Raw genomic sequence first — 12,719 nt, forward strand, 5'->3', positions numbered from 1 at the left:
ATAGAATATTAGAGTTGGAAAAGACCTCCTGGGTCATCTAGCGGCACTTGCTTGAACTTTTTACAGGGCCAGCAAGCGGACCTCAATTAATTTTTAGAGGGCCAGAACCTGGCCCTGACTCATCATTTTTAGAGAACCAGCAGCTGGACCTCACTCAATTATTAGAGAGCCAGCAGTTTTCCCTCACTCAACTTTTAGAGGGCCATCAGGAGGCCTTCATTCAATTTGTATCGTCCACAGAATTTCAGTATGTTTCCCAGCACCACCTTGTCTACCACACGGTCCAGTCTCACTAGCCAAGAGTCTGGACCAAATAATCCTCACCCTTATACTCCTTCCTCCCACCTTGGTGAGTCCCAGGAGACAAGTAATCAAACAGTCAGACACTCCGAGAAACTCTTTGCATTTACATTTATTGATTCTTCTGGCGTCTTATCCTGCACAAATGCAGAGGTGCTGCAAATATCTTTGCACTAGTGGGACACTAATGAAGTCCAACAGCCACTTTTAGGATGCCACTAAGTTTCCTCAGTGTTTGGTATTCTAATGGCTTTGTAACAATGATCTTGAGTCTGCAATGCAGAGGTGCTGCAAATATCTCTGCACTAGTGGGACACTAATGAAGTCCAACAGCCACTTTTAGGATGCCACTAAGTTTCCTCAGTGTTTGGTATTATAATGGCTTTGTAACAATGAGCTTGAGTGTGCAATGCAGAGGTGCTGCAAATAGATTTGCACTAGTGGGACACTAATGAAGTCCAACAGCCACTTTTAGGATGCCACTAAGTTTCCTCAGTGTTTGGTATTCTAATGGCTTTGTAACAATGATCTTGAGTGTGCAATGCAGAGGTGCTGCAAATAGATTTGCACCAGTGGGACACTAATGAAGTCCAACAGCCACTTTTAGGATGCCACTAAGTTTCCTCAGTGTTTGCTAGTATAATGGCTTAGTAACTATGAGCTTGAGTGTGCAATGCAGAGGTGCTGCAAATATCTCTGCACTAGTGGGACACTAATGAAGTCCAACAGCCACTTTTAGGATGCCACTAAGTTTCCTCAGTGTTTGGTTACATAGTTACTTAGGTTGAAAAAAGACCTAGGTCCAACCTTCCTCCACCAGTTCTACATTTAGTCACTAAGTCATTTATAACCAACAATGTTGTGTGTACTGAGGAAATCATCCAGCCCTTTTTTAAAAGCTGTTATAGTATCTGCCATTACTACCTCTTGTGGTAGTGTATTCCACAGTCTGACCGCTCTAACTGTAAAGAACCCTTTCTTATTTAGGTGTCGGAATCGCTTTTCTTCCACTCGCAGTGAGTGCCCTCTGGTCCTTAGTACTGTCTTTGGAAGAAATAAGTCATGTGCCAGTCCTTTATATTGACCACACATGTATTTATACATATAAATGAGATCTCCTCTGAGACGTCTTTTTTCTAAGCTAAACATATCTAACTTTTTCAACCTGTCATCATATGGGAGGCCTTCCATTCCTTGTAATAGTCTAGTTGCCCGCCTTTGAACTGACTCTAACTTCTGAATGTCCTTTTTAAAATGTGGAGCCCAAAACTGGATCCCGTATTCCAGATGTGGCCTTACAAGTGATTTATAGAGGGGTAACAATACGTTGAGATCACGGGATCTAATCTCTCTTTTTATACACCCTAAAATCTTGTTTGCTTTAGCAGCTGCTGCTTGACATTGAGTGCTGCTGCTCAGCTTATTTGTAATGAGAATACCCAAGTCCTTCTCCTGTTCTGTAGTCCCGAGTTTACTTCCATTTAATGTATACGCAGCTATAGGATTGCTCCGTCCTAGGTGCATTACTTTACATTTATCAACATTAAATCTCATTTGCCAAGTATCTGCCTATTCTGACATCTTATCCAGATCTTTTTGTAATATTGTATTATCCAGGTCAGTTTTTAATATCCTACATAGTTTGGTGTCATCGGCAAAGACTGACACTGTACTATCAATCCCATCCACAAGGTCATTAATAAAGAGAGTAAAAAGAATCGGTCCAAGCACAGATCCCTGCGGCACCCCACTGCTGACTATAGCCCATTTAGAGAATGTACCATTTATGACTACTCTTTGTTTCCTATCTTTTAGCCAATTCCTTACCCAGTTGCATATTGTGTCCCCTAGTCCTTGCTTCTGGAGCTTTAGTATAAGGCTATTATGTGGTACAGTATCAAATGCCTTTGCAAAGTCCAAATAAATCACATCAGCTGCATTACCAATATCCAGGTTTGAACTTACCCCCTCATAGAACCCCAACAGGTTGGTTAGACACGACTTATCTTTCATGAATCCATGCTGTTTGTCAGTTATCATATTATTTTCTGCAATATATTTTTGCATGTCATCCCTTAAAATGCCCTCAAAAACTTTGCATACTACTGATGTCAGGCTTACTGGACGGTAGTTGCCTGGATCTACCCTCTTACCTTTCTTAAATATCGGTACCACATCAGCAATCCTCCAATCCTGAGGCACCAACCCTGTTACAAGTGAGTCTAAAAAGATGAGATACAGCGGTCTGTCGATTACGGAGCTCAATTCCCTCAATATTCGTGGATGAATGCCATCTGGCCCTGGGGATTTGTCAATGTTTAATTTACTCAGACGTAGGCGTACTTCATCTTGTGTTAAATTAATTATATTGGGTGGTGGACTTTGATTTTTCACTTGTTGAATGATCCCTGGTACAGTCAGTTCCTTGGTGAATACAGATGAGAAATGCCTATTTAATATCTCAGTCTTTTGTTTGTCCTCTATAACTAACTTGTTATTATATTTTAAGGGGCCGATACTATCCTTTGTTTTCCTTTTGGCATTAATGTATTTATAAAAGATTTTGGGATTTATTTTAAATGTCATTGGCGATTTTTGTTTCAGTACCTAATTTTGCTTGTTTGATTTCTTTTTTACATTTCCTATTGATATCTTTATACTCCTGCAATGCTATTTCTGTATTCTCAGCCTTTAAGATTTTAAATGCCCTTTGTTTTTGTTTTATTATACTTTGTACAGTCTTATTTATCCATAGTGGTTTCTTTTTATTCCTGGACATTTTATTACCAGAGGGTATACGTTTTTTACAGGACTCTAGTAGTATATCCTTAAACTTACCCCATTTATGTTCGGTATCCCCAGTTACCATGACTTTGTCCCAATCTACACATTTAAGCTCTTCCCTTAATTTGTTGAAATCAGCTTTCCTAAAATTCCAGGTTTTAGCATTCCCCCTTTGAAATGTTCTATTGAATATTATGTTGAAGCTTACCATATTATGATCGCTGGTGCCCAAGTGCTCCCGGACCTGTAGATCTGAAATTGTATCCGGTCTATTTGACAGGACCAGATCTAGCAAATTATCTCCCCTCGTCGGTTCATCTACCATCTGAGAGAGGAAATGGTCTTGAATGGTAGATAAGAACTTACAGCTTTTAGCAGAACCAGAAGATTCTATGTCCCACTGAATGTCTGGATAGTTGAAATCCCCCATAATAAGAACCCGATTATTATTATTAGCTGCCTTTTCAATTTGTTCCAGCATTTCACCCTCTATTTGTTCAGGTATGTTAGGAGGCTTATAGCAAACTCCAATTAGCATTTTTCCATTATTGCCCTCCCCATGTACATTTACCCATACTGACTCTACATTGTTTCTGTTCCCCTCAATGTCATCATACAACACAGGTTTTAGGTTAGATTTAATAAATATACACACCCCACCACCTTTTTGTCCTTTCCTGTCCTTCCTAAATGTACTATAACCCTGTATGTTTGTCACCCAGTCATGGCTTTCATCCAGCCAGGTTTCCGTAATGCCCACCACATCATAATCCATGGTTGACATAAGAGTCTCCAATTCATTCATTTTGTTTGCAAGACTTCTTGCATTTGCCAGTAGACATTTAATTCTATTAACACCTTTATTACTCCTAGCCTCCCTACGTTCCTTGTATGTCCCATCCCCCCTAATCCTTCATTGACCCCTACCGTCTCCCTGTCTCTATCTGCTCTATCTATCCCCTTATTTGCTCCACTACCCTCCCTCCCCCGGATCCTAGTTTAAAAGCTCCTCCATCCGTCTGACCATTTTCTCCCCCAGCACAGGGGCTTTGGAACAATGAACTTGTGTGTGCAATGCAGAGGTGCTGCAAATAGATTTGCACTAGTGGGACACTAATGAAGTCCAACAGCCACTTTTAGGATGCCACTAAGTTTCCTCAGTGTTTGCTAGTATAATGGCTTAGTAACAATGAGCTTGAGTGTGCAAAGGGCAGGAGGGTACAGTGGCCGGGTTGTGGGTCAGTGTAGAGGAAAGGAAGCCTCACTTTCTATCCCTCCTAATGGTGAAATGCAGCAAGGAACTCCCTGACCAGAAATTGAAAAGGAAGGGCACTACCCGTGGGATCTCCTGGTATACAAAGAACTAAACCATGTAACGAAAGAAAAAGGGATATACCAATACGGGATCACCACAAGGTTAGGGTACATATGAAGAATTCACTTTATTGTACAAAAAACCACAAGAAAACACATGCCCTCAGCAGAGGTATAGCACACACAGAAGATAATAAAAACACTTAAAAAAGCCTATGGCATATAAAAACCTGTCCCGTTGGGAAACAATGCATACAATATATGTCTAGTATATCAATACAGTTTTAGACAATTTTAGACAATCAGAACAATCTCCCCTCATGCACCATACAGATGTTAGATTACATTGCTGTTTTACTGTCCAGAAGACATAGGTAGGAGGTACTGTGTTAGCACCAAATAAACAGGATTAAAGTCTAAGATCACAGACCATAAATTGGTTGCAAGACTCTATTTGTAAAGGAAAGACATGTAACACAAAGTGGCCAATAGAGTAGTCCTGCACCAAACCTAACACAATATATATACCCTCAGTCTATACTCACTAACAGCATAATACCAGCAAAATGGAAAAGCACCATGCAGAGTCAGGGTAGCATGAGGAGAGGGTTTCCCACGGGATAACCCCACGCGTATCGCCGCCTCTAAGGGTGGCTTCCTCAGGGGAAGAAAGAAAGCTGACTCTGCATGGTGCTTTTCCATTTTGCTGGTATTATGCTGTTAGTGAGTATAGACTGAGGGTATATATATTGTGTTAGGTTTGGTGAATTCTTCATATGTACCCTAACCTTGTGGTGATCCCGTATTGGTATATCCCTTTTTCTTTCGTTACAAGGAACTCCCTGACCTTAGCTACACAGACGCTCTTATCTGTAGCTGTTAAAAATTCTTTCCACGGACCTGACTGTCACCTATGGCTCTGAGCCTGCTATAATTAGCCCTTTCAAGGGCTGAAAGAAACTTCTATCCCTATTCTGTATAGTGCTGTGTGTAGAGTGTACACAGCAGTATCGGAGACAGGAGCTGAACCTGCGGTGACTGACACCCAGACGCAGAAGGCAGATAATGGTGTCCAGACGGGCAGATGCCCATATTTATAATCCAGGGACATGTGACATGGACATCCTATCATACATGCCGTTGCTTCTCTGGCTAAATGTCCACTTAGCTGTGTGTGTGTCTGGGATTGGCTGACATGCTGGCCCGCCCCACTACACGCACGCTTAGGGAGGGAAGGAAGAACAGAAAAAAAAAAAAAATGGCGATGGCCATTATCTCAGCAGCAGTGATCTGAATGCGCAGTCCCCGCACACTATACGCTGAAATTTCATAATAGTGTGAGTCACAGAGTGACTTACACTATTGCAGCGGACAGCCAGCTAGTAATTAGCTTGGCTTTTTGCTGCTAGAACCATTCTCGAACGTAACTAGAACTATCGAGCTTTAGCAAAAAGCTCGAGTTCTAGTTCGATCTAGAACAGCCCCTAAAATCACTCGAACCGCGAACTGGAGAACCATGAACCGCGAACTGGAGAACCACGAACCGCGCTCAACTCTACTCTAGTAGTAGGTGCTCTGGTCATATGAGACCAAGGTAAAACTTTTTGAGCTAAATGCAAATCAATGTGTATGGAGGAAAACTAAGGCTGTGTCTGCACTTTCCGTTTTCACCTGCGTTTCAGCTGCTTTTTAGGTCCGTTTTGAACTGCATCGTTTTCATGCCAAAATGCATGCTTTTTGATTTTCCAGCAAAGTCTATGGAAAATGGGGATTTCTATTCCGCACTTTGCGTTTCCAAACGCAGCGTTTAATTTGCATATTTTGTGGCAAAAACTATGCTTTCAAAGAAGCAGCATGTCACTTGTTTTTGCCATTTGGGCTGCGTTTTGCTAACATTGAAGTCAATGAGAAGTAGCAAAAAGCAAGAAATATCAAAATTCTAGCGTCTAACCTGCTTTTTGGCTGCAGAAACAAGGCATTTTTGGACTTCCAAAACGCATGCTTTTCTGACTTCAAAATAATGGAATAATATGTCCCTTTACACACACACATAGTCCGACAATTAAATTAATAAAAAATATAAATTTAATGCTATTTTACCGCTAAATAGTATAAAACTGCTATAATTCTATGAAATATAACTATTTTCTTTATCATTTCAATATTTATATGTGTTCCTTTTTTCCCCGTTTTTTCATTGTGTTTGACTATTTAAACTTTATTTAGGAGTGTCTTCAACGCATTTTTCAAAACGCAATGGAAAAGCATGTAAAAAGCGCAAAAAAACGCGGCTAAAATGCGGTAAATAAGCATGCGTTTTTAGCGCAATTTTGTGGGCAAAAGCAACTTTGGCAAAATCAATTACTGCCAGAGGGTGAGTTTTGAACTGCAAGTAGGACGACGCAAAGTGCGGACACAGCCTTACAATGCATATCACCAAGAAAACACCATCCCCACAGTCAGACATTGATGACGCTGTTTCATGGTTTTCTTCAGCAGGAACCGGGAAGCTGGTCAGAATTGATGGGAAGATGGATGGCGCTAAATACTGAGCAATCTTGCAGAAAAAGTTGATAGTGGCATACAAAAATCTGAGACTGTTGCGTACGTTCAACCTTCCAGGAGGAGAATGACTCTAAACATAATGATAGAGCTACAATAGATGGTTTAGATCAAAGTACCGTATTTTTCAGACTATAAGACGCACTGGACCATAAGACGCACCCTGGTTTTAGAGAAGGAAAATAGGAAAATAAAATTTTAAGCAAAAAATGTGGTCATGACACACTGTTATGGGGCGAGGATCTGCTGCTGATACTATTATGGGGGTAATATCCCCAAATTCTCTACTAAGGTACCCCATCCTGGTAATGATCCTCCTGCCTTGCGTATATTTGTGTATATATATATATATATATATGTCCTTCATCCTGGCATAGCCCTGTCTTGCTATATACTGCATCCTGGTATGTGCTCCCATCCTGCTATATACACCATCATCCTGCTCATATACCCCCCATCATCCTGTTCATATACCCCCATCATCCTGCTCATATACCCCCCATCACCCCGCTATATGCCATCATCCTGTTCATTTACTCACATCATCCTGGTATATGGCCACATCATCCTGGTATATGTCCCCATCATCCTGCTCATATACCCCCATCATCCTGCTATATGCCATCATCCTGTTCATATTTTGTTCTGCGGCATCCTTAAAAGTCAGATCTTTCAAAAGGTAAAATAAGCCATATGATAAACACACTAAAGCAAAAAAAAAATATAAATGGAAATATGAGAATTGACATGTTTGGTCCCTTCACCTCCAGAGAAAATGCAGCAAAAATTGTTCAAAAACATCTTGGCCCCAAAATATCAAAACTGGAATTGTTCATGGTTATCTGGATGTGGGAGTGTGCTGGAGTCAGAGGCTCCTGATTTATGAAGAGGCATAAACATCATAGAAATGGCACGCATCTCCATGTGTGCCTTCTCACTAATCTTACTAAGACCCGCAACACACATCTGTTTTTTTTGTACGTGTGCGGTACGTATTTGCACGTACCGGAGACACGGAGACCAATGTTATTCAATGGTAGATGGCACACACACGTAAAATCACACGGAACGTGTGTCCGTGTGGTAAGTACGTGTGTGCGCTTTTCTACACGGTCGACATGTCCGTTCTTGGCCGGCAGCACGCAGGCACGGACCCGCTTTAGTCTATGGGTCCTCAGCCTCTTTCAACACATCAATATGTACCACCTACACTTGGTCTTCCATCTGCTCAAACAACTGCATCATTATTTGTTCCAAGTACAACAACTATTACTAGTGGAAACACTGATCAGTCACTTACTACAACATCTAGTGTTGGGCAGCAAACATATTCTGTAGGTGTCAATGCAATGGAGACTACACAGGAAAGCATCACTAGCCTAGAGGATTTAGTTGACTCATAATGTGATATTGTATGTATTATTTTACATTTTTGTATGTTTTCTAGGGTATTGCTGGTCGGAAAACATTTCAAAATGTAACACATTACTTACTCTATATGCATGGGGTCATATTTGTGTTTTCCTTTCCAAAGATTCAATAGAAATTACTCACTCATTATTCAATAGAAATCACTTCAAAAACATTACCTGCCTGTTAGAATGTTGCCTTGCTCTGGACATGTTGTTTGGACCATCCATTAGAAAAAACTGGGTTTAGGGAAAAAATGCATGCACATAAACTAATACACTAACATTCAGACACCTTTATTAATAAAAATCCAGCCACTATGCAGTATCTGCATATGGTCTGGTCCCATACTTGTATTCCAATAGTGTCAAACAAATTATGTTTGCGTGACATTATTGCATAATAAAGTATGGTGTTTTGTATGGGCTAATGTCCCTGACAAAATTCTGTAAAAAAACAAAAATAGAATACAGGGTGTTTTGCAATAGATAACAGACATACATAGGTTCAATAAAAAATCTGGACTAATTTTTTCAAATCCAATTTGCCACATTTTTATTAGTCATGTACATTCAGTAGTACTGTTACTTGCAAAACAAAAATTCCTGATTTTATAGCAATAAATTTAAATCACAATAGCTTATTGGGACCACAAACACAACCAACCAACAAAAATAACCACAAATTATACCTATGTATGGTCATTTTCTCTTTTGTATTACATATGTGTTTGTGATTATGTAACCAAGTGATAAAAAACTATAACAATGTCAAATTTATACATGACTATGGTGATTTAAACTAAAATAATCTTTAAACTGATTCCTCACTTGTAGACCAGAAGTGGACACATTGGTTCTAACACTACCATTCTCTACAAATGGTGAATTTAAAGCTGGCAACTCCTCAATGTCTTTGTCATTGCTTTCATGTAATCTACAGTAATTATGTAACACTACTGTAGCTTTAATGACAGCCTTGACGGTGGTTGGTTGGAGTTGGATGGTGGTTTGATAAATACGCCATCTTGAGGCCAAAATGTCAAAGGCCCGTTCAACATAGCAACGTGCTCTGGCCAATTTGCGATTAAATAGGGCTTTTGATCTGTCCAGCCCCCTTCTGGGATATGGACGCATCAAATGCCTAGACAATGCAAACCCCTGATCTGCAACCATGACAAAAGGAACAATAGGGCCATTATTACCAGGCAATGGTCTTGGTGCAGGCAAACCTAAACTATCAGACATTAATCGTCTTGCTAAACGTGAGCTTCTGAAAATGCGTGCATCTGAGGCACTGCCATAGGCCCCAATATCAGCAAATAAAAAGCAGTAGTTTGTATCTACCATGGCCAAAATAACTACAGAAAAAAAAATTATGATAATTAAAATATCTACCTTTCCGTCAATGGCGCCAATACAATTAGGGAAAGCTGTTTTCTCCAAAAATTCTTCTGAAATGTGCATCCATTCCTGTGTTGAAGGCAGCTGCATGACATGATGCCTAAGGGTCTCCCATAGCACAGTACAGGTATGCAGGATAATCTTGCCAATTGTAGACCTTCCCAATAAGAAATCGAAATGTAGACTGCTGATGGTTTGCCCAGTTGCAAGGTAACTGAAATAGAAAAAAACATGACCTTACTTTGACTATTCATGAAAGTTGTTTTTCAAAACAAATATTTGTGTCATCCAATGACTGGCGAGATGCTGTGTATGACTATTATTTTATTGCTTTTGTTGGAAAAACATATGTGTTCATACTTTCCATATTGGAAAAATAATTACCTTTTTGTTTAATAAACAAGATTGTTTGATTTATGACTCTTGTTTCTTTAATTTTGGTAGAGATAGAATGGTAGATGTGAGCACTCAGATCATATTTTAAGATTACAATGAGGTTATGGGATCTATATAAGTTGTCAACAAATACCTAAAATTTAAAATTACATAATTTCTACAAAATGATGCCTTTGAGATTTACATGTATTTCAAAATACCAGATAAGGCTACTTTCACACATCTGGTTTGAGCACTGCGGCTCAATCCGGCTGTGAAAACTATGCAACGGATGCGGCGAAAACACCGCATCCTTTGCATACGTTTTTACATGCGGCCCGTCCGGTTTTTTCCGGTTGCGGCATGCTACTGAGCATGCGCAGTGGAAAAAAAACGCATGCGGCGAGCGGATGCGTTTTTTTCCGCATTGCGCCGCATCCGGCCTCCATAGGTATGCATTGAAAAATGCGCCGCAGCGGCCGGATGCGGCGCGATGCAGTGTTTTTTGCCGGAGCAAAAAACATTGCAGGGAACGTTCGATCCAGCCGCGGCATCGGCTAAATCTGCCGCATGCGGCAAAAACCGGACCGAACGCAAGCCCCTGCAGCACAATACGGCACTAATGTAAGTCTATGCAAAAAAAAAACGCAACCGGCGTTACAAAAGCCGGTTGCGGTTTTTCTGCAGAACGCCGTATTGTGCCGCAGAGCAAAAATACGGATGTGTGAAAGTAGCCTAAAGCAGGAGTACACATGACAACACCTACCGTAAAGTCACCAACAGTCGTTCCTCAGGGGAGATGCTGAGGTGCATACAGGTGTCCTGATGCTTCAAACGATGGTACACAAGGCCAAGGATGTTGTCAAATGAATTCATGGTGAGATGGCAGTAGGCTTGGAATTTTGGTGGAAATTTCCGCATTTCGTCATAGAGAATATTAAAATGCCCATGTGTTTTCCTGACCTGAGCTTCACAAGGGGGTGAATCCACATTCTTCTCTCCAGTGGTGGCTCTTCTTCAATAATATGTCGCCTAACCCCAAATCTCCTAGATATCAACCAGAGCAAATACATGGTTGCTTCATTGGAGAGAGACATTTTGGAGTGTGTATAATGTGAGAATGAGCTCAGAAGCCATGTTTTTAAAGGTTTTTTAAGCAAACTAACAAAATTGGGTAGTTAATTGACCAATTAAACACTCCAGGAGCACATTATGATGGGCTAACAAGGTTATTTGTGTGAAATTACGGATCCGGAAAAACGGACTGCACACGTACGTATTTTATGTCAATACGGACATTCCACACGCACACACGGCTCGCATACGCCATCACACGGATGCCATACGTACCGGAGAAACGCCCCTAAAAAAACGGATCACGGACCCGAACTACGAACCGTAAGATATGTACGTTTTTTTTGCGGAAGTGTGTTTTAGGCCTAATTGGGGACTGCATGGCGAACATCATCACTTGTCATAAATTTGATGAGTGGGGGTTTCCACGCCCCTACCCTGCCCTTATTTAAAGAGAACCTGCCACATGAAAAAGCGATATTAACCCCCAGATATGGAGTTAATCTGCAGGTTAATAGAGTGTGACTCCTGCCCGGTGCCTGCACATCGAACTGCTAAGAGGAAATTAACCTTAATCCTCTAGGTAGCATTCGGGTTTCAGTCATAGGGGCTCTCTGTGAATTGATAGTGTCAGCTGTAGCCGCACTCCTTGCACTGACTGACAGCCTCCTCTAATGCTGAGCAGGGGGCGTGGTTACAGCTGCTGCTCATTATACTCAAAGCGGTGACTGAACCTGCACCGGCGCCACCACCAACTCCACAACTGAGACCCATACATTATTGGGGGGGAAATTGAGGTTCGATGTGTGGGCACCGGTGAGATTCCAAACACTATTAACCTGCAGATTAACCAAATATCTGCTGGCTAATAGTTTTTTTCACGTGACAGGTTCCCTCTAACTGCCAAAATCTAAGTTTGGCACCACCTTAATTGTAGTGATGTGGAAAATCATGACGCAGGAGATGAAGAAAAAAATTCTTTTTTTTTTTCCACCATTTCATCACCCTTCAATTATTTTTTCCCATTTTTCTGTACATTATATGGTAACATGCATTCTATAATTCACAAATACAACTTGTTCCACAAAAAAAATCCCTCATAGTGCTATGTCCATGATTGAATAAAAAAGTTATAACTCTTGGAAACAGGGGAAAATGTGCAAAAATAGAAAATGTCCAGTTCCTTAGGGCTCATGCGCACGTTACTGCTGAATATTCTGCAGCGATTTGACAGCACATGTGTGCGTCAAATCGCTGCAGAAACACTGCATAATGGTTGCAGTTTTTCAGTACAAAAAAAGCCGATTTCATGCGCTATGGCTGCTGCCCCCACCATAGACAGAGTGGGAGCAGCATCCAAAGCGCACGGAATAATTGACATGCTCATTTTATGAACGCACGGATCTGGGTCAAAATTTTAGCACCCAAATCGCTGCGTTCATAAAAGCATCATGCGCACGTATCATGCACAATCTTCATAGATTGTGCAGGGGACGC

At 40.9% G+C, this 12,719-nt stretch overlaps 1 protein-coding gene across 1 annotated transcript in view; it reads left to right on the forward strand.

The window, feature by feature from the left end:
- IL17REL (interleukin 17 receptor E like) overlaps positions 1-12,719 on the forward strand; it is a 356,565-nt gene that overhangs the window by 254,331 nt on the left and 89,515 nt on the right. The gene's annotated exons all lie outside the window — the stretch shown is intronic.

Source organism: Anomaloglossus baeobatrachus, chromosome 4, assembly GCF_048569485.1.
Source record: "Anomaloglossus baeobatrachus isolate aAnoBae1 chromosome 4, aAnoBae1.hap1, whole genome shotgun sequence".
In the NCBI taxonomy this organism is placed as follows: Eukaryota; Metazoa; Chordata; class Amphibia; order Anura; family Aromobatidae; genus Anomaloglossus; species Anomaloglossus baeobatrachus.